The sequence below is a fragment of the Podarcis tiliguerta genome (assembly GCF_965153285.1).
Source record: "Podarcis tiliguerta genome assembly, chromosome: 1".
Classification (NCBI taxonomy): domain Eukaryota; kingdom Metazoa; phylum Chordata; class Lepidosauria; order Squamata; family Lacertidae; genus Podarcis; species Podarcis tiliguerta.
In genome coordinates this window covers 18,880,414-18,906,892 of record NC_139534.1, presented here as the reverse complement: position 1 = coordinate 18,906,892, position 26,479 = coordinate 18,880,414, and the positions used below count along the sequence as shown (strand labels likewise).

At 44.1% G+C, this 26,479-nt stretch overlaps 1 protein-coding gene across 8 annotated transcripts in view; it reads left to right on the top strand.

Moving 5' to 3' along the window:
- The window catches only part of GULP1 (GULP PTB domain containing engulfment adaptor 1), a 192,707-nt gene that overhangs the window by 67,186 nt on the left and 99,042 nt on the right, over positions 1-26,479 (top strand). For 6 of the 8 annotated variants that reach the window (XM_083412318.1, XM_083412316.1, XM_083412315.1 and 3 more), the window contains exon 2: positions 20,793-20,918. The gene's annotated coding sequence lies outside the window, so the exon portion shown is untranslated. Of the gene's footprint in view, positions 1-20,792; positions 20,919-24,479; positions 24,679-26,479 lie in introns of those variants that run through there. The other 2 variants (XM_083412312.1, XM_083412317.1) reach the window with 2 other exon arrangements.

Sequence of the window (26,479 nt, the reverse complement as noted above, 5' to 3'; positions counted from 1 at the left end):
TTATGTTTTGGACATGACCTTGAACATAAAGTAAAGGTAAAGGTACCCCTGCCCGTACGGGCCAGTCGTGACCGACTCTGGGGTGGCGCGCCCATCTTGCTTAAGAGGCCGGTGGCCAGCGCTGTCCGAAGACACTTCCGGGTCACGTGGCCAGCGTGACAAAGCTGCTCTGGCGAGCCTGCACCAGCGCAGCACACGGAAACGCCATTTACCTTCCTGCTATAAAGCGGTACCTATTTATCTACTTGCACTTAAGGGTGCTTTCGAACTGCTAGGTGGGCAGGAGCTGGGACCGAAAGTCGGGAGCTCACCCCACCTCGGGGATTCGAACCACCGACCATACGATCGGCAAGTCCTAGGTGCTGAGGTTTTACCCACAGCGCCACCCGCGTCCCGGGATTGACCTTGAACATAGACCATCCCAAATTCAGCCCTTAGGCCCTCTGCTAAAATGTATGTCAAGAGAACAGGGATGGGAACTGCTTCTTCCTAAGATCTTGGATGTAAGACAGTCTAGGCTAGAATAGTTTTTACTCAGAATAAGGAAGCCTCTTATGTTGCATGCACAAATATTCTGTAAACAAATGGACCAATTCCATTCCTTGCACTGAGCTCACATACGCATGAGACTGGCAGATTTGAGGAGGAGGGAAGAAAGCAATGCTAGCCAGACGAATCTTTGTCCAACCTGCAAAAAATAATAATATTCAGTTCTTGGTATCACTTCACAACTCATTGTGGAGTATACTCCTGCTGAGTCAGGAGCCAATGCTGTTATACTACATTAGTGCAGAGACTGTATTTTATTACCCTATTCTGAAAGAACACTAGCTTTATTGCATACTTTGTATTATTGTTTGACAGTTGTAAACTCATTTCTAAGGTCAGCGACAGAAAATTAGCAACTCTGGTTATACCAGTCAAGAGCAGGGACTTCAGGATGAGAGGCTGATTCTTAACTCAGGCAGCCCAATTCCTTTTGAAGTTCAGGAGCCTCACACACACTGGAGTTGTGTTCTGTTTCCTGGCAATAATATAAAGGAGTGTAGCACTCATGTCAAAGGAAGCTCAATATACTGCTTTGTACAAATCCTCTCTTGAAGAAGCTCAATATACAGTTTTGTGGAAATCCTCTCAAAGTTTTAAGTCTTTTGTTTTTGAACATTTGGAAAGCTTGCTTTGTAAATACTGGGGGCCCAGGAAGTGATATACACATGTTAATAATATTGAAGATCTGGAGCTCTGAAGTTCTGTTGTAGGGTCCTCTGTGCAAGTGAAGCAGCAAGTGAAACACTTGCCTAGGTAAACCACTTCTGGCTTGTGTTTCTTTGTTGTAAAATATTGTGTCTTGCCTATGGTGGATGAGAAGCAGGGAAGAGGAGAAAACAGTTCTGAGTGTTCAGTTTGTGTGGCTACATCACTTCACAGGTACTTTTGTTTAAATTGCTTCTGGGAGCGTGAGTTGTGGAACAAAACCCTGGCAGGATTTTAGCCTTGGGCAGTAGAGCATGGTTTGGCTTCCTGAGTCTTGACCACATCAGGAAGGGACATTTGGTGTGAGTGGTGAATAGCAATCACACTACAGTGGTACCTCGGATTACATACGCTTCAGGTTACAGACTCCGCTAACCCAGAAATAGTACCTCGGGTTAAGAACTTTACCTCAGGATGAGAACAGAAGTCATGCGGTGGCGGCGCAGCAGCAGCAGGAGGCCCCATTAGCTAAAGTGGTGCTTCAGGTTAATAACAGTTTCAGGTTAAGTACGGACCTCCGGAACGAATTAAGTACTTAACCCGAGGTACCACTGTAATTTCAAAGATGGACCAAGAAGATTTTTTCACCATTCTCTATTCAGTCTCCTTATAAGCCTGGTAGTAGCTGCTGGGGACCTGAGATAGATTTCCATTTTCAATCCCTTAGAATCAGACAGTCTTTGAATCATAGAGTTGGAAGAAGAAGAAGAAGAAGAAGAAGAAGAAGAAGAAGAAGAAGAAGAAGAGGAGGAGGAGTTTGGATTTGATATCCCGCTTTATCACTACCCGAAGGAGTCTCAAAGTGGCTAACATTCTCCTTTCCCTTCCTCCCCCACAACAAACACTGTGAGGTGAGTGGGGTTGAGAGACTTCAGAGAAGTGTGACTAGCCCAAGGTCACCCAGCAGCTGCATGTGGAGGAGTGGAGACGCGAACCCAGTTCACCAGATTATGAGTCTACTACTCCTAACCACTACACCACACTGGAAGATACCCCAAGGGTTATTTAGCTCAACCCCCTTAATTTTATGTTCTTTCTTTTCTTTTTTTTAGAGGGATGTGTACATTTTTTAAGCTGCAGCTTTCCCCCTAGCTTGCTTGCTTGTTTGCTTATGTATGTATGTATTTGGCTTGTTCCATGGACTGGCTGAATAATTAATACATTCCTGTTGAAAAAATGTCCTTTTTTTAGGCTGCAGCTTTGTGCTGGGGCTGAAAAAGAATTTGGGCAACCTCGGGCCTGGGGACCTAGTGCACCCCTACAAACCTCTTTATATGCCCCCAAGCCAAACACTTCAGCCAGCACTGCTTTGCAGTTTTCTTGATTTTTCCCCCCCATGGCAGGTATGTGTTATTGAACTCTGATAATGCTTCTTGGCAGCCCGATGGAGGATAGAGAGGGACGTGACTGCGTAGAAATGAGCCTACTGTTAAAAGAAAATCCACATCCATTGCTCTGTCCCCTTTGGCCTCTGGCATATGGCCCTCAGAAAGTTGCTGATAAAGAAATGTGGCCCTGTGAATGAAAAAAGAAGGTTCCATACCCCTGTTTTAAATGGTGTAGCACCTGTATCTTATAGGTAGGGTTTTTTCCAGCTCTTTTAGTGTCTCACTCATGGTCTGTTGCCACAGGTAAGGCTGGGTGGGGTGGGGAGGAATTTTGAGTCTGGGCTGAGGGATGGAATTATCCTTTTCAAGGTTCATTGACTTCTATTATATAGTGCTCTGTTAGCTCAATAAAATAGTTCCCTGAAGTCTGCAGTTTCCTTACCTGCTGCAGTAACACAATAATATGGTTTCATAGAGAGAGGACTACAAACACCTTTTTTGGTCTCACATTATAGAAATAGAATTTCTTTTGCCTTCTACATAGCACCCGGTTGCTTCTCTTTTTCCACCTTCATTTCAGATGTACATGATGCTATGCGTTGTGCTATGAATGTGGAGAAGATTCTTCTGCACTTTCTGCTTTGTTTTAGAGGTCCATGCATGTGAGCTCAGGATAATACTTTTTATAATTTCTTCATTGGCTAACTTGATTGTTGTTGTTGTTTAGTCGTTTAGTCGTGTCCGACTCTTCGTGATCCCATGGACCAGAGCACGCCAGGCACTCCTGTCTTCCACTGCCTCCCGCAGTTTGGTCAAACTCATGCTGGTAGCTTCGAGAACACTGTCCAACCATCTTGTCCTGTGTCATCCCCTTCTCCTTGTGCCCTCCATCTTTCCCAACATCAGGGTCTTTTCCAGGGAGTCTTCTCTTCTCATGAGGTGGCCAAAGTATTGGAGCCTCAGCTTCACGATCTGTCCTTCCAGTGAGCACTCAGGGCTGATTTCCTTAAGAATGGATAGGTTTGATCTTCTTGCAGTCCATGGGACTCTCAAGAGTCTCCTCCAGCACCATAATTCAAAAGCATCAATTCTTCGGCGATCTGCCTTCTTTATGGTCCAGTATGGAAGTGAAAGCTGGCTAACTTGATTCAAAGAAACAAATGGCTAGAGATGGCCTCTCCATCAGCTTTATTGTTTGTTTCCTAGCTCTAAATGTGTGTGGGTTTTTTCCTTGCCACTCCTCAAGGAAAACAAACTTCTTTATTCCCATAAGTATTCTAAAGAACAGCATTTTTCTAGGCTTTTAACAAATATTGATTGCTTTTATTAAATTTCTTCTTATTTCTTAGAAGCATAACTTGCTGAATTGTATTGCTTCCATGCTGCCAGCCACTTCTGAAGCTGAGTGTTTATGAAAGGATGGCTAAATATGAGACACTCAAGAGTCCCATTGTGCTTGAACTGCTTTCTGCATGGCTCTTTCAGTTGTGGCTAGTGTATGGAATTCATGGTGAATTCAGGTGACATTATCTCGTTTATAGGTACTGACTTTTGAAAACATTGTCAGAAACAGTGGTACAGTGGTACCTCAGGTTAAGTACTTAATTCGTTCCGGAGGTCCGTTCTTAACCTGAAACTGTTCTTAACCTGAAGCACCACTTTAGCTAATGGGGCCTCCTGCTGCCGCCGTGCCACCGGAGCACGATTTCTGTTCTCATCCTGAAGCAAAGTTCTTAACCTGAAGCACTATTTCTGGGTTAGCGGAGTCTGTAACCTGAAGCGTATGTAACCTGAAGTGTATGTAACCCAAGGTACCACTGTATTAAGTAGTTCTGTAATTGCAACAGAAGTTGTGAAGCAGTTGTGAAGATGTGCTCAGAATCAGACAAAAAGATTCGCAGTAGCTGGGGGATAGTGGTCTGTTCCTCCCACCTCTTTGAAAGATGTATGTGTGTGTGTGTGTGTGTGTGTGTGTTTTCATGCAGGTAGTGCTGTGGTCAAAACTACTGAGCCTCTTGGGCTTGCCAATCAGAAGGTCAGTGGTTCAAATCCCAGTGACGGGGGGGTGAGCTCCCATTGCTCTGTCCCAGCTCCTGCCAACCTAGCAGCTTGAAAGCACACCAGTGCAAGTAAATAAATAGGTACCGCTTCGGCGGAAAGGTAAACGGCATTTCCATGCCCTCTGGTTTCCCTCACGGTGTTCCGTTGAGTCAGAAGCAGTTTAGTCAAGCTGGCCACATGACTCGAAAAGCTGTCTGTGGACAAACGCCGGCTCCCTTGGCCTGAAAGTGAGATGAGTGCCGTAGTCGCCTTTGACTGGACTTAACCGTCCAGGGGTCCTTTACCTTTACCTTTTTATACTTTTGGGCCAATGCATGCAAAATATTGCTAGTTCTGTCAGCCTTAACGTGCAGTCTGACAAAGTTAGAAGAGCAAAGTGGAATCTGCAACAGCACGCTCACAGGAAGTGACAGCTACAGTCTCAAGAAGTCCTTTTGACTTTGTTCCTCACGAGGCTTTGCCCACATACACTCACTGATCCAACTGTGGGTCGGACACGTGAATCCCGATATGAGAAATGCAGGCTGACAAACTGTCGGGTCTTGATGAGATGAAGAGTTCAGAGAAAGGAGGTCTGGCAATGTAGTAAGAGAAGATAATTGAAATGCAGGGACCTTGGGCAATATCTGAAATTCCCATACTGCTAGTGCAAGAGGCCTGTGCTAGTGGGACAAAACATAATCTCCCTCCTCCCCTCTGCAGTGCCCTGCACTTCCTTAAAATCATCCCCAGGTTGCTGGGGGGCCACTAGGAGATGATTTTGGGAGTGGAGGGTGAAAGAAAAGGAAACAGAATTGTCTCTGCACCAATGGAACTCTATGCTTTGGATAGAACCCTGTGTACCTATCTACTTAAAGCATGAGAATCAGAACCTGGGGACAGGCGTGGTTAGAGACAGATCCTTCAGAACCCTGGACAGATCCAAGGCCCTAGATGTGTAAAACTGGGTCTGTTAAGTGTTTGTTTCATGTTTAGTGCTTGTATTTGTGGGAACCAGACTCTCGTTCCCATTTGCAGAATACGTGGAAGACAACCCTGGGTTGTTTGACCTTTTAATTACCGTACATCTCTTTCCCCCTCCTGTAAAAGCTACGCAAGACACACTCTATTTTAAAGTTTAAAGATTTATTATTTATTCTTAGTGTACTTGCAGATTATATACAATGCAGGCAGGTGATTCTTAAGTTGCTAAAGCATCTTCCATAGATTTACATTTAAGACTGGCTGACATTTGCAGACGGGCTGATGCTCTGACTCTGAGGCAGACGGCAGCACAACGGTTCGTAAGGTTGTTCAGTTAACTGCCACAACTGAACCAACGACCATGACTCTGACACAGAGTGTCATTGAGTTCTACAGCTCTTGCAATGAACCCTTTACGTATGCATTTTGGATGCTAACATCCCACAATATTGGGAGGGAGAATACCCTTTTTAGTCCAAGGATCATAGTCCCTCTTGGTCCCCTCTTTTGGGGGCTTCTTGCCAGAGGTGGGCATAGTCAGACCAAAAGTGTGCATGACCGCCACAAACAGGACACCATCACACACATATACGGTCAAACCTCGGTTGTTTAATGTAATCTGTTCTGGAAGACCATTCGGCTTCCGAAATGTCTGAAAACTGAGGCGCAGCTTCCAATTGGCTGCAGGAGCTTCCTGCACTCAAGTGGAAGCCACACTGGACATTCGGCTTCTGGAAAATGTTCGAAAACCAGAACACTTACTTCTGGGCTTTCGGCGTTTGGGATCCAAAACGTTCCAAAACAGAGGCATATAGGAACTGAGGGTTGACTGTACTCACCTGTGTGTCATGCAGAACACACACACTCCCTCTCTCCCCCCACCCTCCCTTTCTCTCTCTCTCTCTCTCTCTCACACACACACCCTTAAAAAGAAAGCAATTAGGCTTGATGAAATCATGCTAGTTTTTCCCCCCAGGTTCTGGTGGGAGTGAGCTTTCCAGGCAGGTTGAGGGTCTCTAGTTTAGGTTTTTTGTTTGCTGAGCTTAGGTTCTGTGTCAGGGCCATAATAATCCAGTTCTTCAAGTCAAACTGACTTGTTTGACTCAGCTGGCCTCTCTCCACCTGAGTTGGTCTCGAAGTCACTGCCCTTGTTACCATGCACCTGATGCAGATCCACCCTTTATGGCTTGGCTTAGCTTGTGCACCTAGCCTCTAATTGTATTTTGCCCCACACATAGAATTGGATGGAGGGGCAACAGTATCTATATGTTTGATTCAACATGGTGGATTACTGTGATGTCTTCAAATTGAAGTTTCATGGCAAAGAGACAGGAGAAGAGAATATCTTCTGAAGTTTACAAAGACATATCCATGTCACGGGACCAAGACGTGTATGGAGCTGAAGTGAAATAATGGCTAATTTTTTTTGGCAAGAGCTGGATTTGCCAGAAGCTAGGATGGCACCCATGCTCCATTTTTTAAGCTGGTAATTACGAACATAAGAATAGCAGATTCAGCTTAAAATGAATGATATTATCCATTGACCAGAATGAGTGGTAATGTGCTCTCACAGATTGAATTAGCATTGTTTAAACTTTTTTGATGAATCATAATTAAACAAAGCAAGTAGGATAACGGCACAAAAAGGTACCTTGCAGCACTACTGTACATCGCTTTTCTGTGTCTCTACATAAGACACGTTCCTACTGAATTCATCATTCCTAATGAAATATTGATCTCTCTTCTTGTGGTTATTGTTCTGTAAACATTTCCTACTCATCTCCCTGCCCTGCCAGTGAAGATAGTCATACTTGAGCTCTAATATTCGCTGTGTTGCTTATAGGCTACTTCCAAATAATCGGTTTTGTTTTGCAGTATTATTGAAATATGCTTCCATGTAGCCAAATCATTATATTTTGCTGTGGAGGTGGGGAACTAGAGAGGATCTGGAGAGGAAAAAAAGATGATTAATTATATGTAGCTGTAGCTGGCGAAATAATTGCCTGCAGCCCTGACCGAAGGTGGAAGTCAATGTGGGTGTAAGATGGATTCTGCAGATTGACAGACCATAAAGCATCGTTGCAGTTTTTTGACTCTCTCCATTTGGCAACTGTAAGTAAACGCAGCAGTCCAAGAGACAAAAGGGTGGAATATACTTTATAAACAAATGGAAGACAGGCTGTGCATAAGTTCCCTCTATGTACTTCTGTAATATATTTCATATAGTCACATAGGTAGGCTCTGAAACCAAGGCTACAATACACACCATACAGCGGTACTTCGGGTTACAGACACTTCAGGTTTCAGACGCTTCAGGTTACAGACTCCGCTAACCCAGAAATAGTACCTCGGGTTAAGAACTTTACTTCAGGATGAGAACAGAAATTGTGCAGCGGCGGTGCAGCAGCAGCAGGAGGCCGCATTAGCTAAAGTGGTGCTTTAGGTTAAGAACAGTTTCAGGTTAAGAACGGACCTCCAGAACGTATTAAGTTCTTAACCTGAGGTACCACTGTACTTTTAAAGAACTCTGGGAACTGTAGTTTGTTAAGGTCCTGGAAGTTGTAACTCTGAGAGGCTCACAATATTTATTTATTTATTACTTGAAGGTCCGCTTCCTTTCTTACAGACCCTTGCAGGTGTTGAGATTGGTTCATAAGAGAATAGGAACAAGAGTAATATGCGAAAGGTACTTGTCTGTTTTAAGGGAGGCGGGTGGTGCTGTGGGTTAAACCACAGAGCCTAGGACTTGCCAATCAGAAGGTTGGCGGTTCAAATCCCCACGACGGGGTGAGCTCCCATTGCTCGGTCCCTGCTCCTGCCAACCTAGCAGTTCGAAAGTACCTCAAAGTGCAAGTAGATAAATAGGTACCGCTCTAGCAGGAAGGTAAACGGCATTTCCGTGCGCTGCTCTGCTTCGCCAGAAGTGGCTTAGTCATGCTGGCCACATGACCCAGAAGCTGTACACTGGCTCCCTCAGCCAATAAAGCGAGATGAGCGGCGCAACCCCAGAGTCGGTCACAACTGGACCTAATGGTCAGGGGTCCTTTTACCTTTACCTATACCTGTCTGTTTTACTAACATGAGGACAAGGTGGGGTGGGGGGTGGGGGGTGGGGTCTTCCTGGACAAGGCAATAGTCCTAAGCCACTTGGATCTAAGAAATGTTCCTCCTTGACCTTAGATTTGCAGTCAAAGGTCAAACCTATCCACCAGGACTGTCTTTGCATTTATTTGTATCCTCCACTTTGAACATATAAAGCTGGTTTTTACTGTGTCACACCGCTGAGCAGTATAATCTCATATCCTGTTTGAATCTCTAGGGCCTGGGGTTGAGTGCTTTCTTTGTCCTGCTACACAAAATTCTTGTTAAAGGAGATGCCAGGGACGAACCTGCATACTTTTGCATGTGGCGCATGATCTCCGCTACTGGGCTTTGTGCATTTTCACAGTAATGGGGGCTTCCAGATAAGTGTTTATCATGAGATCAGTGCACTTCATATATGTAGGTTTTTGCAGCCTCTGCACAACAGCATTGGCATCAAAATGCCAGGCTGCATTTATATATCAACAAGTTGCCATTCACCTGTTTGTGATATCTCAGTGATCCACTTGCAAATTAAGCCGCTGTCTGGAAGCACCCACTGCATTGTTATTAAACCCCCAATTTATGTTCGTTAATCTTCTGCCTCAAATATTCCACCCTTACAGTAATATTCTCTCCAACTTGTGCTGCAGTCTGCCAAGCGTGTCTGCTCAGCGGTGCTATCAAGCAATCTCCTCTACTGTAATAACATTGTTGCTCTTAATTGGAATAGTATGGTGTTTGACTCCAGTAATAATGAAATCTGCTGTCATGTTTCTTTTTCCAGTTAGAAAGAAGGCTGTTGCAAAGAAAAGGGAGCAGCCCTTGGCTAAAAAAAAACCACAAAGGGAAATCAATGAATGACTCAACATTGCTCAGCATAGCTCAGGAACACACTGATTGTCAATATCTTTAGCGCAGGCAGAAAAAGGTGGGGAATAGCACAGGCAAGTAACAAGGAGGCTAAGCAAAATTGGCACTTGGCAGTGAAAAAGGTAGGAGGGTGAACTATCGACAGGAGTGCCAACTTGGCCTGGTGACTGTGGGTGCCTGGGGCCTTGGGTATCATGCAGTGTGTAAAGCCCTGGCACTGAAATTTGTGGGTGCCCGGCCCCTTCATGGGGAATTTTGTGGGTGCTTGGGCACCTAGTGCCCCATGGAGTTGGCACCTATGACTATAGAGAGAGAAAGTAGGGTGAGCAAGGGTTGTTGTTGTTGTTTAGTCGTTTAGTCATGTCCGACTCCTCGTGACCCCATGGACCAGAGCACGCCAGGCACTCCTGTCTTCCACTGCCTCCCACAGTTTGGTCAAACTCATGTTGGTACTTCGAGAACACTATCCAACCATCTTATCCTCCGTCGTCCCCTTCTCCTTGTGCCCTCCATCTTTCCCAACATCAGGGTCTTTTCGAGGGAGTCTTCTCTTCTCATGAGGTGGCCAAAGTATTGGAGCCTCAGCTTCAGGATCTGTCCTTCCAGTGAGCACTCAGGCTGATTTCCATAACAATGGATAGGTTTGATCTTCTTGCAGTCCATGGGACTCTCAAGAGTCTCCTCCAGCACCGTAATTCAAAAGCATCAATTCTTTGGCGACCAGCCTTCTTTATGGTCCAGCTCTCACTTCCATACATCACTACTGGGAAAACCATAGCTTTAAGTATACAGACCTTTGTTGGCAAGGTGATGTCTCTGCTTTTTAAGATGCTGTCTAGGTTTGTCATTGCTTTTCTCCCAAGAAGCAGGCGTCTTTTAATTGCGTGGCTGCTGTCACCATCTGCAGTGATCATGGAGCCCAAGAAAGTAAAATCTCTCACAGCCTCCATTTCTTCCACTTCTGTTTGCCAGCAGGTGATGGGCCCAGTGGCCATGATCTTCGTTTTTTTGATGTTGAGCTTCAAACCATATTTTGCGCTCATGAGCAAGGATAAAAGGTCCGAAATCAGTAATTTCTATAACAAGAGGGAGAGAAAGGAATCTTCCCAAAGCCTCATTAAAGAAACAAAATCAATTGCAGATAACCATTTGGTTGTTTATTCAAATATCTCCATTTACAGGTTTTGTCATTTCTAAAGAGAAACCAATTTATTGGGGGCAGCAGCAGTACAATCATAGCTTGGAAGTCAAATGGAATCTGTTCCGGAAGTCCGTTCGACTTCCAAAATGTTTGGAAGCTCCTGCAGCCAGTTGGAACCCGCTGAAGCCCCATTCAATGTTTGCTTCCAAAAATAGTTTGCAAACCAGAACAGTTGCTGTTTGCGGCGTTCGGGAACCAAAACATTTAAGAAATAAGCTGTTAAAAAACCAAGGCATGACTGTATGTAGTAAAGTAATTCAGCTTTCTAAAATTAAAAAGAAGCAGTGTTCTCCTCCCCCCGCCAAAGGGTACTATTCTACTTTATTGCTTTATTCAGGCAAGTATTATTATTCCTTACAAAAGATTGTGCTCCAAGTAAACCAGAGAAGATGCCAGAGAATTTGTTACATTTGGGAAGTCATAGCCTTTACTGGACTCTTTAAACACCTGTACCAACTATGTGTAAGCTGGGCAATTATTCACATTCAGAAGCCCCAGGAAGCAGGTAGTTACTTAAAGCAAGACTAAAAGAACTGACTTTACACTTAAATAATTTGTTTTGATACCTGCTGGTTCTTTTCTTGGTGGAAATAATTAGAATAGGCAGGCGCTAATGCTACCTTTACTGTTCTCTTTAGGAATGGGAAATTTGCCATACTACAATGAAACAAGTTTATTCAAGTTAATCAGAATGAAAACATATGTGCTGATCCCCTCTTGACTGTAGAATTAGAGTAATGGGGGAAGGTGGTTTTGTTATCTAAGGATTCAGTGCTAATAGATTTTGCAATACTTAACATGCAGTTTTTATTCATAGGGCACAAAGATTTCATGACATAGTGCTCCAGGGTTTGCACGTAGGAGAAATCTTCTAATCTCTCTTTCCATGTATGGAAAACTAGAGACAGCTCTCTCTGTTATTCATTCATTTTATTTCTACATGGTTTGCAACAACAACAACAACAACAACAACAACAACAATAATAATAATTTATTATTTATACCCCACCCATTTGGCTGGGTTTCCCCAATCACTCTGGCGGCTTCCAACAGAATATTAAAAACACGATAAAATGTCAAACATTCAAACTTCACTAAACAGGGTTGCAGTCGGGTGTCTTCTAAAAGTCAGATAGTTCTTTATTTCCTTGACATCTGATGGGAGGGCATTCCACAGGGTGGGCACCACTACCGAGAAGGCCCTCTGCCTGGTTCCCTGTAACCTCACTTCTTGCAGGACCTCAGTGTCTGGGCTGGATGATGGAGGTGGAGACGCTCCTACAGGTATACTGGATCGAGGCCATTTAGGGCTTTAAAGGTCAGCACCAACACCTTGAATTGTGCTTGGAAACGTACTGGGGGCCAATGTAGGTCTTTCAGGACCTGTGTTATATGGTCTCAATGAAACAAATACATACCGTATTTTTCGCTCTATAACACGCACCCGACCATAACACACACATAATTTTTAGAGGAGGAAAACAAGAAAAAAATATTCTAAACGAAACAGTGGATGTATGATTTTTGTGGTTCATGCTGTGGCCACAGACATGTGATCTGACGGTGAGTTTGGGGTAGCCCAATGCAAAAATCCTGAGGATCCATGTGGATCCATGCTTTGTAACCACGTTTTTGCACCACTGCGGCCCCAGGCAACAGTGGGTGTGTGTTTTTTTGGTGCAAGCTGTAGCCATGGACATGCTATGTGATCTGATGGTGAATTTGGGGTGACCCAGTGCAAAAATCCTGAGGATCCATGTGGATCCATGCTTTGTAAGTGGGGAGGGAAGGAAAAGCACTCAAGGGACAAGGGACATGCGTGGGGTGGGTGGAGAAGGATGCTGTTAATAATGCAGAAGAGGGGTATAAGAGGAGAAGGCTCCTCTCCTCTCCTGCTTTGCTCCTTTAAAGGCTCTGCTTCTCTCCCTCCTCCCCGGCTCGCTGAAAAACTTTGCTACTATTTAGCCAGCTGAGTGGGGAGGAGAAGGGACAGAGAGCCTGCTTGAGAAAAACTTTGCTGCTATTTAGCGAGCTGTTCTCTCCCTCCTCCCCGGCTCGCTGAAAAAAACAGCTCCGTGTAAGCGGCTCCTCTCCTCTCCCGCTTTGCTCCTTTAAAGCAAGCAGGCTCTCTGTCCCTCTCTCCTCCCCACTCAGCGGCTCTTCTCCCACTTTGCTGTTTCAAAGCGAGCCACGGAGGAGGGAAGGAAGGGGAACCATGGATCCTCTGCTCACGACTGCAGCAGATCCCCCCGCCATCCGTAGGCATTCGCACAGACATTTCCCCTTACTTTCTAGGAGGAAAAGAGTGAGTGTTATGGTGCAAAAAATACGGTACTTAAAATACCCACTAACAATTCCATCATAGCGTTAAAACATCCTCAATTAAAATATACAATAAAACAATTCAGTCAAAAAGTGTAATGTTTTTAATCCATGTAAGCCTAAAGCATACATCTGTACTGTATCCACTGTGCAAGGTGATAAAGTTATTCCTGGGGACTTTGATATGCCTAAAAGATCCCCTTGTAGATTTGCTATAAGGAAGTCCCAGTATCAGGAATGTTCATATTCTTCTAAAAACTGTAAATGTGAGTGGTTCTCTTTGCTTTATTCGGTATGCTGAAGCTTGTGTGTTGTGATATGCTCGTCTGAAGGACAAGGATGTTAGACCTCTAGTAAAATTATCTTCCTATCTTCGTCCCGGCTGGCCCATTTGAGAAGAGATTTGCTGTGGCTTTCAGTGACAGGAGGTGCATTTATAATTGCGATCACCAGCCAGATTGCTTCAGCCAAGGTTGAAATACATTTACATTTTGTAACCATTATCTGTAATCTGTTGTTATTGGCTTTAATGAAGGACATGTGTGGCGTGTCAGAACGTTACATGCAAAGGATGATTAGAAGACCTTTTTGCAGTGTAAGCCGCTACACAGTATATCGGTCTCATTCGTCTGAGGGACACATTCATATTTTGAACTAATAGTTCTGCTAGAGTATCTGTGCTGCTTCTTTAACCACTTCCCGATTTTATTTTTCTTTAAAAAGCAACACATTGGCAGCATTGATGGTAGTGCATTCATTGCTACCGCTATCCTTACAGTAGTGTCTCATGCTACACTGGGTACCACATCAGTTGTAAAGGTATCAAGCAAGGCCTAGTAGAGCATAAAGGTAAAGGTAAAGGACCGCTGACAGTTAAGTCCAGTCGCGAACGACTCTGGGGTTGCGACGCTCATCTTGCTTTACTGGCCGAGGGAGCTGATGTTTGTCCGCAGACAGTTTTTCCGGGTCGTGGCCAGCATGACGAAGCCACTTCTGGTGAAACCAGAGCAGCGCACGGAAACACCATTTACCTTCCCGCTAGGGCGGTACTGATTTATCTACTTGCACTTTGACGTGCTTTCGAACTGCTAGCTTGGCAGGATTAGTTGTAGTTTCTGGGTCACCTTCAAAGGTCGCCCCAGGTAGAGTGCATTGCAGTAGTCCAAGCGGGAGATAACTAGAGCATGCATCACTCTGGCGAGACAGTCCGCAGGCAGGTAGGGTCTCAGCCTGCGTACCAGATGGAGCTGGTAGACAGCTGCCCTGGACACAGAATTGACCTGTGCCTCCATGGACTCGCAGGCTGCGCACCTGGTCCTTCAGGGGCACAGTTACCCCATTCTGGACCAGGGAGTCCTCCAAGCCTGCCCGCCTCCTGTCCCCAAAAAACAGTACTTCTGTCTTGTCAGGATTCAACCTCAATCTGTTTAGCTGCTATCCATCCACCAACCCTCTCCAGGCCATTTCCACTATTATTTAAGAACTTATGCATTCATCTGCTTCTTTGTTTCAAGCTGTTGGTGTGCATTTAAATGCTTAATGGCTTGGTTGTCAATGGCTGCAGTGATGAAAATCAGCCGCTGATTCTCATCATTGCAACCTCACTGCAATATTTAATATATTCGCAGATAACATTGTGTGATATACAGCTTACTTCAGTTTCCTTGTTCTGCGAAATAACAGCTTTTAAGAGGAAGCCAAGGTGCGGCACAATGCTTGTTTTGATAATGCAGTATCAAACCACAAATAGGAATGTAGCACTCCTTAATACAGGAGAGCCTTTCTCTTTCAGTGAAAGTAGAAGCCTCGTGGTTTAGACCTTACTTTATTGTCTCACTTAGCAATGCTCCAAAACACAATGCTCCAAAACTTTTCTGGTCCTTTTTACTTCCAGTTAGGGCTTCAACAGCACCTGTTTCTTGTGGAAAGGTGGCAACTTAATTAGTTGCTGGGACTATTTAGTTAAGCTAGTTAAGCTCAATCACCTAGTTAAGCTTCTTGTCAGAAGTCCACATTTCTTTGGCAATAGAACTTTTGACTTAGATTTCCAGGCTGATCTGCGCTTGTAGTATTCTCTGCCCCTGCTTACCCCCGCCACCAAACTCTGCTTGTCCTGCTTTCCTACAAGTTGCTTGTCTCAGAAAAAAATACACACACTATATCTAACAGCCTGCTTGCATTTTTCACTTCTGTCTACAACAACTAACGTCATATAGGAAATCAGGGTTATGTAGGACTTGTATTTGAATTCTAGTGCCGTAAATGAACAGTTTAGATTAGTGATATGCATCTCCCCAGTTCGATGTGGAAAGGACCGGACTCAAATGAGATCATTTAGGCAATTTGAATCATGCCTGAATTCATCTCATTTAGGTCTGGCCCCATTCCAAGCGAACAGCTCATCATGTTCCCAATGATGTCATCAGACGCATGATGGGGATTGGAAAACCTGCTAGCCCTCCTTTCCCAAGCTTAATTACTGCAGCTGATATACTGCGAAGACTGGCGCTCTGCTTTCACTTGGCCAACAGAGCAGTGCATTCTGCTTAATACGTTTCAGACTCAGGCCATGGATTTGAAGAAACTTTCTTGTGAAGGTACACTTTTCTGGTGTGGATTTGAATGTGGCTGCCTATTCCCCATGCCCTGACACATGCACTTGGGGCACTTCACCATTGAGGGAGGATTTGAACTCAAGACCTGCAGTTTGAAGTCCAACATTGCAAAATGTTATATGCTGTAATAGCTACAAATCCTTCCAGCTGACTAAACAGCAAGTAGAACACTCTTGTGTTCGTTTATCAGGAGCAGGACTGTCATAATGATGAAATGGTGTAAAAGAAAAACCACCCACTGCAGCCCCATCTCCATCTTTCAAAAAGCCATGCATATTTGGTATCTGCATGATATACATCATTAAATACATGGTGTAGGGATACAAAGACATAATGAAAATAAGTGAGACAAATGTGTGTGATTAACGAAACTGACTTTCTTCTGGCTCGGCACAATAAACACATAACACAATTTTTTATTGTTTTTTTTAAAAAAGAATTATGCGTCAAGATACACTGTAGATATCTTGACAGTCGTACCTTGGTTTTCGAACAGCTTAGTTCTCAAACTTTTTGGCTCCCGAATGTCGCAAACCCAGAAGTGACTGTTCCAGTTTGTGAATGATTTTTGGAAGCCGAATGTCTGGAGCTACCTGCAGCCAATCAGAAGCCGCGCTTGGGTTTCCAAACATTTTGGAAGTCGAATGGACTTTCGGAACAGATTCCGTTCGACTTCCAAGGTACGACTGTACTGCCTTTTATCCAGGATTTCAATTCAGTGTACACAAAGGCAACAAGTGAAGCAGTAACAAAGACATTCAAAATAACCAGCAGATAAAACACAATAAGGTTATGATATACTTCTCAAAATGATTTGAATTGCCTTCGCACATTGCATAGTTATACTATGGAATTCGTAGTGATAGCCATCAACAGTGCAGAACCAGAGATACTCGACACATGATTATAATTCCAGTTCAGATGCCTTAGAACTCAGGCTGTGCAGAAGTTGGCCCCTCCTATAAAACAAAAGGGGGAAAACGCCAACTCTTAATGCTTAAATACCATTGCTATTCATATTCCTGAATAAGTCCATTAAAAATATGCAAAAGAAATGAATAGGAATTCTCAAGTGCTTATTTTCTCTCTTATAAAATAGGATTTTAAGAACAATATTTACTTTGAAGTTCTTATTGATTAAAAAAAACCAAGTACAAGAATGTTTGGAACCAATATAGCGTAGGTAGTAACATTGTGGGTGTTAAGGGAAATAGTTAATGAACCTATTGTTACCGCTGGCAATTATGAAATGTCATGGAAACCATGGTGCTCAAAGGCCAACTAACAGCATTGCTTGGATTCAACATGAGTCCTCAGGGGAGAATAGCAATTGTCTTGATAAGTTTCACTTGCCTTTAAGTAAACTAATTAGAATCTGTATGCACATACTGGACAAGGAAATGAGTTCTAGCAGACATCCCATTAAGACATGATTTTCAGCAGGGTTCCCCAACTTCCCAAAGGAACTTTTTAGGGGTTTGGGGGCTGCAATGTGGGTGATAGGACTGGAGAAGAAAGCCCCTTTCTGTGAAGTTACAATGGTTCATGGTTTGGGGGTGCAAGAAGCTATGACATATTTTAGAGGAAATGCTGTCTATGACAGCACCAGCCCATTAAAAATAGACTCCCCCCTCCCCCCAGTTTATCTTCTGGAAACTATTGCCCTTTAACACAAGCTTAGTACATATATGGGACCGTGGGTGGCGCTGTGGGTTAAAGCCTCAGTGCCTAGGGCTTGCCGATCGAAAGGTCGGCGGTTCGAATCCCCGCGGCGGGGTGCGCTCCCGCTGTTTGGTCCCAGCGCCTGCCAACCTAGCAGTTCGAAAGTACCCCTGGGTGCAAGTAGATAAATAGGGACCGCTTACTAGCGGGAAGGTAAACGGCGTTTCCATGTGCGGCTCTGGCTCGCCAGAGCAGCGATGTCACGCTGGCCACGTGACCCGGAAGTGTCTTCGGACAGCGCTGGTCCCCGGCCTCTTTGAGTGAGATGGGCGCACAACCCTAGAGTCTGTCAAGACTGGCCCGTACGGGCAGGGGTACCTTTACCTTTACCTAGTACATATATGAAATTCTGGATATGTGTATATGAACATACAACGTGTGCTGGCAGTGTACATGTGAGTCCAGATGCACACATCGTAATGTGTGGTTGTAATAGTTTCAGATGGGAATGTGTATTTGAACAAAGTGATGTTGGGATATCTCAACTTGTGTGTTCATTCCAGTGTTTTTTATGTGCAGATTATTTTAATTCACCTGCTGATTATTATTTTTCCTAACAGAAAATACATTTGAATGAACACTTCAGGTTAATTTGAAGACAGCAATTTCCACTTTGGAAATGTAACTTGGCTTGTTACCTTGGCATCCTTAAGTGCCCTGCATAACTCTTATCCTGGCTAGAAGAAGCAGACTGTATTAAGCAATATAGTAAGAATTGTAGAACAAATCATATAAAATAAGAAACGCCATGCACATTTGCATAATTTATGTAGGCTGCATATTCAAGTCTTCTTCACTGCAGAATTTAGTTTACCCTAGTGCAAAATTCCTGCTCCCCAAGGGATAGAGCTCTTCAATGTCATCAGTAAAACAAGTAAAAGGAATTAGTGTTCTGGACTCATAGACGTTTTCTATATTGGTATTTTCTGTGTTGCTGTTACCCATTTGAGAAAGAAATGTAGAATTCTCTTTCCAATAAAAGCCTGTCAGAAAGTTTAAAGTGGATACAAGTGCTATGTGCAAAAGTCTAGAAATAGGCAAACCTTCAAAGATTGTCGTCAAAATTCATCAGGTTTCTCTCCCACCCTTCACCAGTGGCGTAGCGTGGGGGGTGCAGGGGGGGCGGCCGCACCGGGCACAACATCTGGGGGGGGGCGCTCGCACTCGCAGCTCTCTGCCCCTACCTGGCTCACTCACTCTCTCTCACTGCAGTGCTGGCTGTGTGAATCCGATCCGAGCCGCCGGGTCGCCGCCCACTGTGGAGGGGAGGGTGCCAGGCGTGCGGTGCGGTGCGGAGAGAGAGCGAGAGACTATCTGGGGGAGGGACAGTGCAGCGGGGGGCCCCGCAAATTACTTGCCTTGCCCCGGGTGCTGACAACCCACGCTACGCCACTGCCCTTCACCCCCACAAACTGGAAGAACTTGGATATGTTTTGCGAGCCAGTTGAAGGGAAAATACTCCTGCTTGTGAACCCTTCCCTATCAACTCCCACAATTGGTCTTTTGCAGTCACTTACCTGACAAATGCTGGCAAGCAGGTGTGCAGGGAGAAGAAAGGAATATGGTTTGCCCTTTCCTCCCTCCTTCTTAGTGTCCATAAGGGATGGCACTGCACCCTGATGGGCTACAAAACCTGGCAATCATGGGAGAAGTAATTTCAGGGCTGCTGTCTTTGCCGTGGTCTACCAGGTGTGGCATCCTGGCATGCTGTTTATGTATCCTATCAAGCAGGGGAGCAGTTGGCGCTGTGGTCTAAACCACGGAGCCTCTTGGGCTTGCCAATCGGAAGGTCAGCAGTTCGAATCCGCACAATGGGGTGAGCACCTGTTGCTCTGTCCCAGCTCCTGCCAACCTAGCAGTTCGAAAGCAGACCAGTGTAAGTAGATAAATAGATACTGCTGCGGTGGGAAGGTAAACGGTGTTTCCATGCGCTCTGGCTTCCGTCACGGTCTTCCATTGTGCCAGAAGTGGTTTAGTCATGCTGCCCACATGACCTGGAAAGCTGTCTGTGGACAAACGCTGGCTCCCTCAGCCTGAAAGCGAGATGAGCGCCACAACCCCATAGTCACCTTTAACTGGACTTAACCGTCCAAGGGTCCTTTACCTTTACCTTTTTACCTATCAAGTGAGGAAGGAGGAGTAGTAAAACACCCTCTTTCTCTGTGCCCCGATGTTATGGCTCTGTTCAGGGGGTTGGCCAATTAGAATACAGATTCTAATTCTGTTTCACATGTCTCTGCCAGGGACTTGGCAGAGACATGTGAAATAGAAGGTACAAAATTTTCCTTTGCTCATATTTTGATCCAAGCTGAATGTTGAGTTATTATTTGCATTTATTAGTCACTAACTTTGATCTCAACCCTAACTCAAGAGAACGTCATTCGTAGTAAAGTCCTGCTCCTCCTTATCTTTCTGCTCAAAGCTCCTGTCACAGTACCCTCCCATAATTGAAACATAATCCTCTGCAATTCAGACCAATTTCTTGCAATAGACCAGGGTGGTATTTTTAATTTCCACGTCATCACAATAGTACTTCTGAATGTACTTGGATTTTTATGATAAGTCCCTACCCTCACAAATGCAACTCTTACCACTCTTACCATTTTTCAGAGGGATAATAATGTTTCATTGAAATGTTCCGGCTGGCTTTATTTTAAGCGTAAAAATGTTCAACCATCTGCTTTTAAGGCTAAGGGTATATAGGCAAGAGAGATGCTTGCCACCCAAAATGTTGAATAGTGGGTAGACATAGCAGATGACACAGCGATTCTTCCAAAGCAGCTCTTTATTTGTAAGCTGGACAGAGCTGAACAGCAAACAGCTCACCCGGCCTGCTTTTGTAGGCAGCCAGCTGTCAACAATGTAGCAACAACAGCCCAGGTTTCCCCCCTAAAATAACTGACATGGACCTGAGTGAAAACTACATACACAATACTCCTGGTGGCCAGGGTGAGAACTTCCATACATAACATAAAACATGTCGCTTATATTTCCATGGGCCTTGGTTACTGTTTTCTTTGCCCATATTTTTCCAAAAAGCAAGAGACCAAGGGTATGGTTCTCTGTGTTCTGCATGTCTACTTCCTAACAAAACTAATCTGAATGGATCATCTATAGATGGAGCAAGAGAATATTTTTTTAGAGTTAACGTTCCCTGAAATATTAGACAAAAAAGCTTCAGTGGGTAGGGCAATCCAGCCTCTTTTGTGCTGTGAGTTATCTTCTGGCCTTTCAGTGTGTGAGAGCATTCTGAAGGCAATTAATAATGCCTAGCATCTTCAGTCTCAAGAGGAAAAGAGGGGGGGGGGACCCTTTGTTTTCTTTGGTGGCACACTAGCTTTTCAGCTGATGTTTCTTATTTCATTCTTTCAGCACACTCAACATAGAAGACATTAGAATACAGTGCCATGAGGACAAACATGTTGACAAACAAGTGATTTGTTTCCCATGAAAACAAGCTGCTGTTCTGACCCTTGGTGAAAATTTGGACCCATCACGGTAAGAGTTGAATGTTTAACCATTTGTTAATGTGAGCAGTGGGGATGCAGGTGGCGCTGTGGGTAAAACCTCAGTGCCTAGGACTTGCCGATCGCATGGTCGGCGGTTTGACTCCCCGCTGCGGGGTGCGCTCCCGTCGTTCGGTCCCAGCGCCTGCCAACCTAGCAGTTCGAAAGCACCCCCGGGTGCAAGTAGATAAATAGGGACCACTTACCAGCGGGAAGGTAAACGGCGTTCCGTGTGCTGCGCTGGCTCGCCAGATGCAGCTTGTCACGCTGGTCACGTGACCCGGAAGTGTCTGCGGACAGCGCTGGCTCCCGGCCTATAGAGTGAGATGAGCGCACAACCCTAGAGTCCGTCAAGACTGCCCATACGGGCAGGGGTACCTTTACCTTTACCTTTAATGTGAGCAGTACAAGTGCTGCAATGCTAGAAGTCATCACACGATGTGAACATTTAAAATGATAGCTGAAAAATAAATATAGTAGTTTAAATTCTGTTGCAGCATTTGAGGAACTTCAGTAATAGTTGTAAGGTAGATATAAGAAATTAGATTTAATGAGAATAAGTTTAATTATAAGAAAAAATGTGTATGGGCAATAAGTAATATGAATTTGAAGTATGGAATGGACGGGAGGTCGGGTCTTTAGTGTTAAGACCAATAGATGTTTTATTGTCTGCTAGGAGTATTGTGTGTCTATGGTTGTTTTTGTGATTAGTGTATGGTTTGGTATTTGTGTTCGGTGTTTGTTTGTTTGTCTTTCTTGTTGTATAAATAAAAAACTTTATATATATATATATATAAAAAAATGATAGCTGTGACCTTGTCAGACAAAACTGTAAATGAAACTGATCCATCTTAGGACTGGTACACACGATATATCATTCTTTTAATTACATATATATGGATGTGTGAACTTTCTTCTTTAGAAAAAATATTGTATTTGGAACAGTATGGATGACAGGAAAGTTTTGATCCATGCTTTTGGATCTTTCTTGGCTGTTCCCCAATTGCATGTCGTCATTTTATACTGTCATTGAATGATGATCATGCAGATGTAATTAGCCCTTTAATCAGATTCTTTTTTTTTTTTTTACTGTTCTAGAAACATTGAATCAGCACCAATAGAAATGAAATGGAAAGTTTAAAAAAGCCTCTTGAAAAAATGTTACCATTATGAGTAAATGGTATCTCAGATGTTTCCATGTAGCCTTGATGGTAGAAGCATGTATCTCCAGAGTTCAGATTTTGGTCAGCTTTCTACTTAGTATAAAAGCGAATACTATTTATGTAGCCCATCCAAAATCATGGTCTTAATTAAAAGAATGACAGGAGAATATTATGTATTAAATTTCATGGGTGACTCATTTTTTTCCATAACTTTTTTATATCAATAACACTAACTTTTTACTCTTGTTAACTTTTAATTTTGGAATGAATCACAAATATGATTCATAAGTGTAAACCTTCTGCCTGACCCCTGGCAGTAGGAAAGGCCAGATTTTGGGTTCTATTGGTGGTCACAAGGCAGCTGTTTCCCCATTCACAAGTCCAAACTGCAGTTTTAGAATGATGCACTTTTGTGGTAAAGGGGTCCTTCTTGCAAGAATTAGGGTTCAACAGTATTTTTCACTTTACCATGGTGAGTGGGAGGCCAGACACTGGTGAGTGAAGTGAGCCTGAGATGTCTTCTGAACCAGAAAGCTATAGAGGAGGTGGGATGTACACTGCCCCGTCCTCAGACTTCAAAGCTCACCCAACGCCTGGAATTCATTTTGGCTTTGTGCCCTCTGGGCACAATTGCAGTCTCTTCCACATTTTGTATCACAGGATTTAAACTCATCAAAACATCTTTCAGACAGAGCAGGCTGAAGCACTTTTCTCTCCAGCTTTGAACTAGAGGAGGAGACTAGAAACTCATGGTCTTGCCTCTATGCTTGACGAGTGCTATGTGCACTTGATCAGAAGCTGAGGTTGTGCAAGCCAAAGCTCCTTCTTCTGCCTTCAGTTCTGAAGTGGGAGTAGAATCCTTCTCCATGGCTCCAATCTTTATCCAGAGCAGGAGATTTCCCCCTGATCTCATGCTGCACTTCAGAGATAATAACAGGGGGCCAGAGTATGGGGTCTGTGTGTGCCTTGGTGACAACTATTTTTGTTTGGCCAGCTTGCAATGACAACACTCTGATTTTACGGCTCCGCTCTGGCTACTGTTTTGTGCTCTGGTAGCTCTGCTGCAAGTCAGATGAACCTAGAATATGCATCAGTTGTTTGGGGCTCTTCCATTCATTCAGTTAACGTGCATAGGTAAAGGTAATGGTAAAGGACCCCTGAACAGTCCAGTCAAAGGTGACTATGGGGTGGCAGCGCTCATCTTGCTTTTCAGGCTGAAGGAGCTGGCGTTTGTCCGCAAACAGCTTTCCGGGTCATGTGGCCAGCATGACTAAACTGCTTCTGTCACAACAGGACACCATAACGGAAACCAGAGTGCACAGAAATGCCATTTACTTTCCCACCGTAGCGGTACCAATTTTTCTACTTGCACTGATGTGCTTTCAAACTGCTAGGTGGGCAGGAGCAGGGACAGAGCAACGGGAGCTCACCCCGCCGTGGGGATTCGAACCGCCAACCTTCTGATCGGCAAGCCCAAGAGGCTCAGCGCCACCTGCATCCCTTTACCTATACCGTTACCTAATGTGCATGTGACTGTGGGGTTGGCAGAAGACTCACATGTTTCGTTCCTTTGCATGTCTGTAACATGAATTAAACCACAGAGCCTAGGGCTTGCCGATCAGAAGGTCGGCAGTTTGAATCCCTGCGCCGGGGTGAGCTCCCGTTGCTCTGTCCCTGCTCCTGCCAACCTAGCAGTTCGAAAGCACAAAAGTGCAAGTAGATAAATAGGTACCGCTCCGGCGGGAAGGTAAATGGTGTTTCCGTGTGCTGCTCTGGTTCTCCAGAAGCGGCTTAGTCATGCTGGCCACATGACCCGGAAGCTGTATGCCGGCTCCCTTGGCCAATAAAGCGACATGAGCGCCACAACCTCAGAGTCGTCCGTGACTGGACCTAACGGTCAGGGTTCCCTTTACCTTTAACATGGAATATGCCTATATGAGCTTATATAGGCACAGGGATTGCTCCATGCGTTGAGAGTTCGCTGTGGAAGGTTTGTGTACCTGTTTGTGTGTGTGCATGAGATTGCTTGCAAAGTAGTGAGAATCCGTCACCGTGAAAATCAATAAAAAGAATTGGAAACAAAGAGAATCTGTCACCCTCATTATGTTGTCCAGAGAAGCATCAATAACATCCAAACAGAACGACAGTCTTTCTACTTTAAAGGCTCTGGGGGGGTCAGTTCTCCACAATTGGGCATTTAGTGAGGTGTTGAGCAAAAGGGACACATGCCAGAGTGCTGACAGTCTTTCTGAAGTCCACGCAGAATGGAAATAAATGGCAGCTTCTGAACCGGCTGTGCCTCAGTTGTCTGAACAGAAAAACTCTTGGCTTTCTTAGCCATTCTTTTCGCTAGGCCTACCTTCTCCTGTTGCTAGGCGACAGCTCACATTGGCTGTTATTTCTTGAAGGCTTACATAACTGTATGGGAGTGAATTACTATGCTAGATAAAGTGTTCCAGTTCCTGTGAAGATACCAGTCCCCTCTGCAACTCTGTGTTTTGTTTTGTTTTTAAAATTTGCTCTCTTCTTTGCCCATGCTGATCCATTGTGTGTCCATAGACCTCTAAACAGATTGTAATCCATCTACAGGTAAAAGTTTTCTACACCACCTATTGGTTTGTCTCCACTTTTCCTGAAAGTTTGACCATCAATCTCTGTTTTCGGGTTATATTCCTAACTAAAATCTGTTTGGGAAATGTTACAAATTGGACTAGCAAGGCTCTTCTCTCATAAAACAAAGAGGTTGAAACTTGTGAGAAGAAACTTCTATATATGTATATTGAAGGTTGTTGTTTTTCCTGTGACGGAAAAGTCTGCTTAAAATGCTGAACTGAACTGAATTCATGGCCATTATTATAATATCCATAATTAGGCCTTTAATTCCCCAACCCCTGCTCTTCATTGAGGGAAAAAAATCTGAGTTCAAAAGATAAGGCTGAAAACACATTTTTCCTCAGCTGGCATCTAGTTGATTTCTCACCAACCCTTTATTTTCAATGCCCCCCATGTTTCTTCTGTACCATCCAACAACTCATTACAGTGGTACCTCAGGTTACATATGCTTCAGGTTACACATGCTTCAGGTTATAGACTCCGCTAACCCTGAAATAGTGCTTCAGGTTAAGAACTTTGCTTCAGGATGAGAACAGAAATTGTGCTCCGGCGGCATGGCAGCAGTGGGAGGCCCCATTAGATAAAGTGGTGCTTCAGGTTAAGAACAGTTTCAGGTTAAATATGGACCTCTGGAACGAATTAAGTACTTAACCCAAGGTACCACTGTATATTTTTCAAACCAAAGAAAAGGACAATCACTGTAGCACCATAGCTTCCTTGTAATGTTGAAATACAAGTACTGGAAATTTGTTGCTGTTGTTATAGTCATTAACACCTATATTTTGCAAAGCTCTGGGAAACTCATGCAACTTCTTCTCTGCTTCTCCCAAGTTGTAATTAACTTGGGTGGAGCCATTGGACTTAGAAGACAGATAAAGGTCGTGTACTGGATTTTCCCGTCTCAGCCTTGGAAAACAACACACATGAGTTGCGTGACTCCATCAAAGTCAGAGAAGGCTTGGGAGAAGGGGAGAAGGAAACATTTCCATTTCCCCCCTTCAACTTACGTAGACAGACATTGCTGGTCTTGAGATTAAGCACAATATATTAAATGCAGGCTTATCTGTTGGAAAATTTCTTTTCTTATGAAGTCCTCATGAACAGTTGTCTGCTTTTTAGAATGAATGTCTCACAATAAACACATATAGTATGTGAAATACAGTGGTGCCTCGCAAGACAAAATTAATTCGTTCTGAGAGTTTTTTCGTTCTACGAGTTTTTTCGTCTTGCGAAGCACCACTGTGTATTGACGGTTTCCCGTAGGAATGCATTGGCGGTTTTTAAAAAAAGGCGCAAGACATTTCGTCTTGCGAAGCAAGCCTATAGGGAAATCCGTCTTGCGAAGCAACTCAGAAAACGAAAAACTCTTTCGTCTTGCGAGTTTTTCGTTTTCCAAGGCATTCGTCTTGCGAGGTACCACTGTACACAAATTTGCAACCGATTTCCCCTAACATAATGCATGTTTGTATGCTGTTTTCACAAAAATATATGTTTTTATGCAGACATTACCAAGTATTTGCAGTTTTGTACATGTTATTTGGTTGTAGAGCGGCATTGCAAAATTGAGATAAGTGCAAATTTCAAAAGACAACTGCAGTTTGGTTCACATATTGTCTCAGGAAGTGCGAATTGAGTAGATGTGCATTTAAATGCAATCTGAATCAAATTCTCTGCCTCAAACACATCCCAATTCCTGCTCCAAAACCGCCACTGTAATTTTGCTTGCAGCTGAGAATTGAAGAATGATGTCTTGGCAAAGCTAAGGAGTCCAAATGTG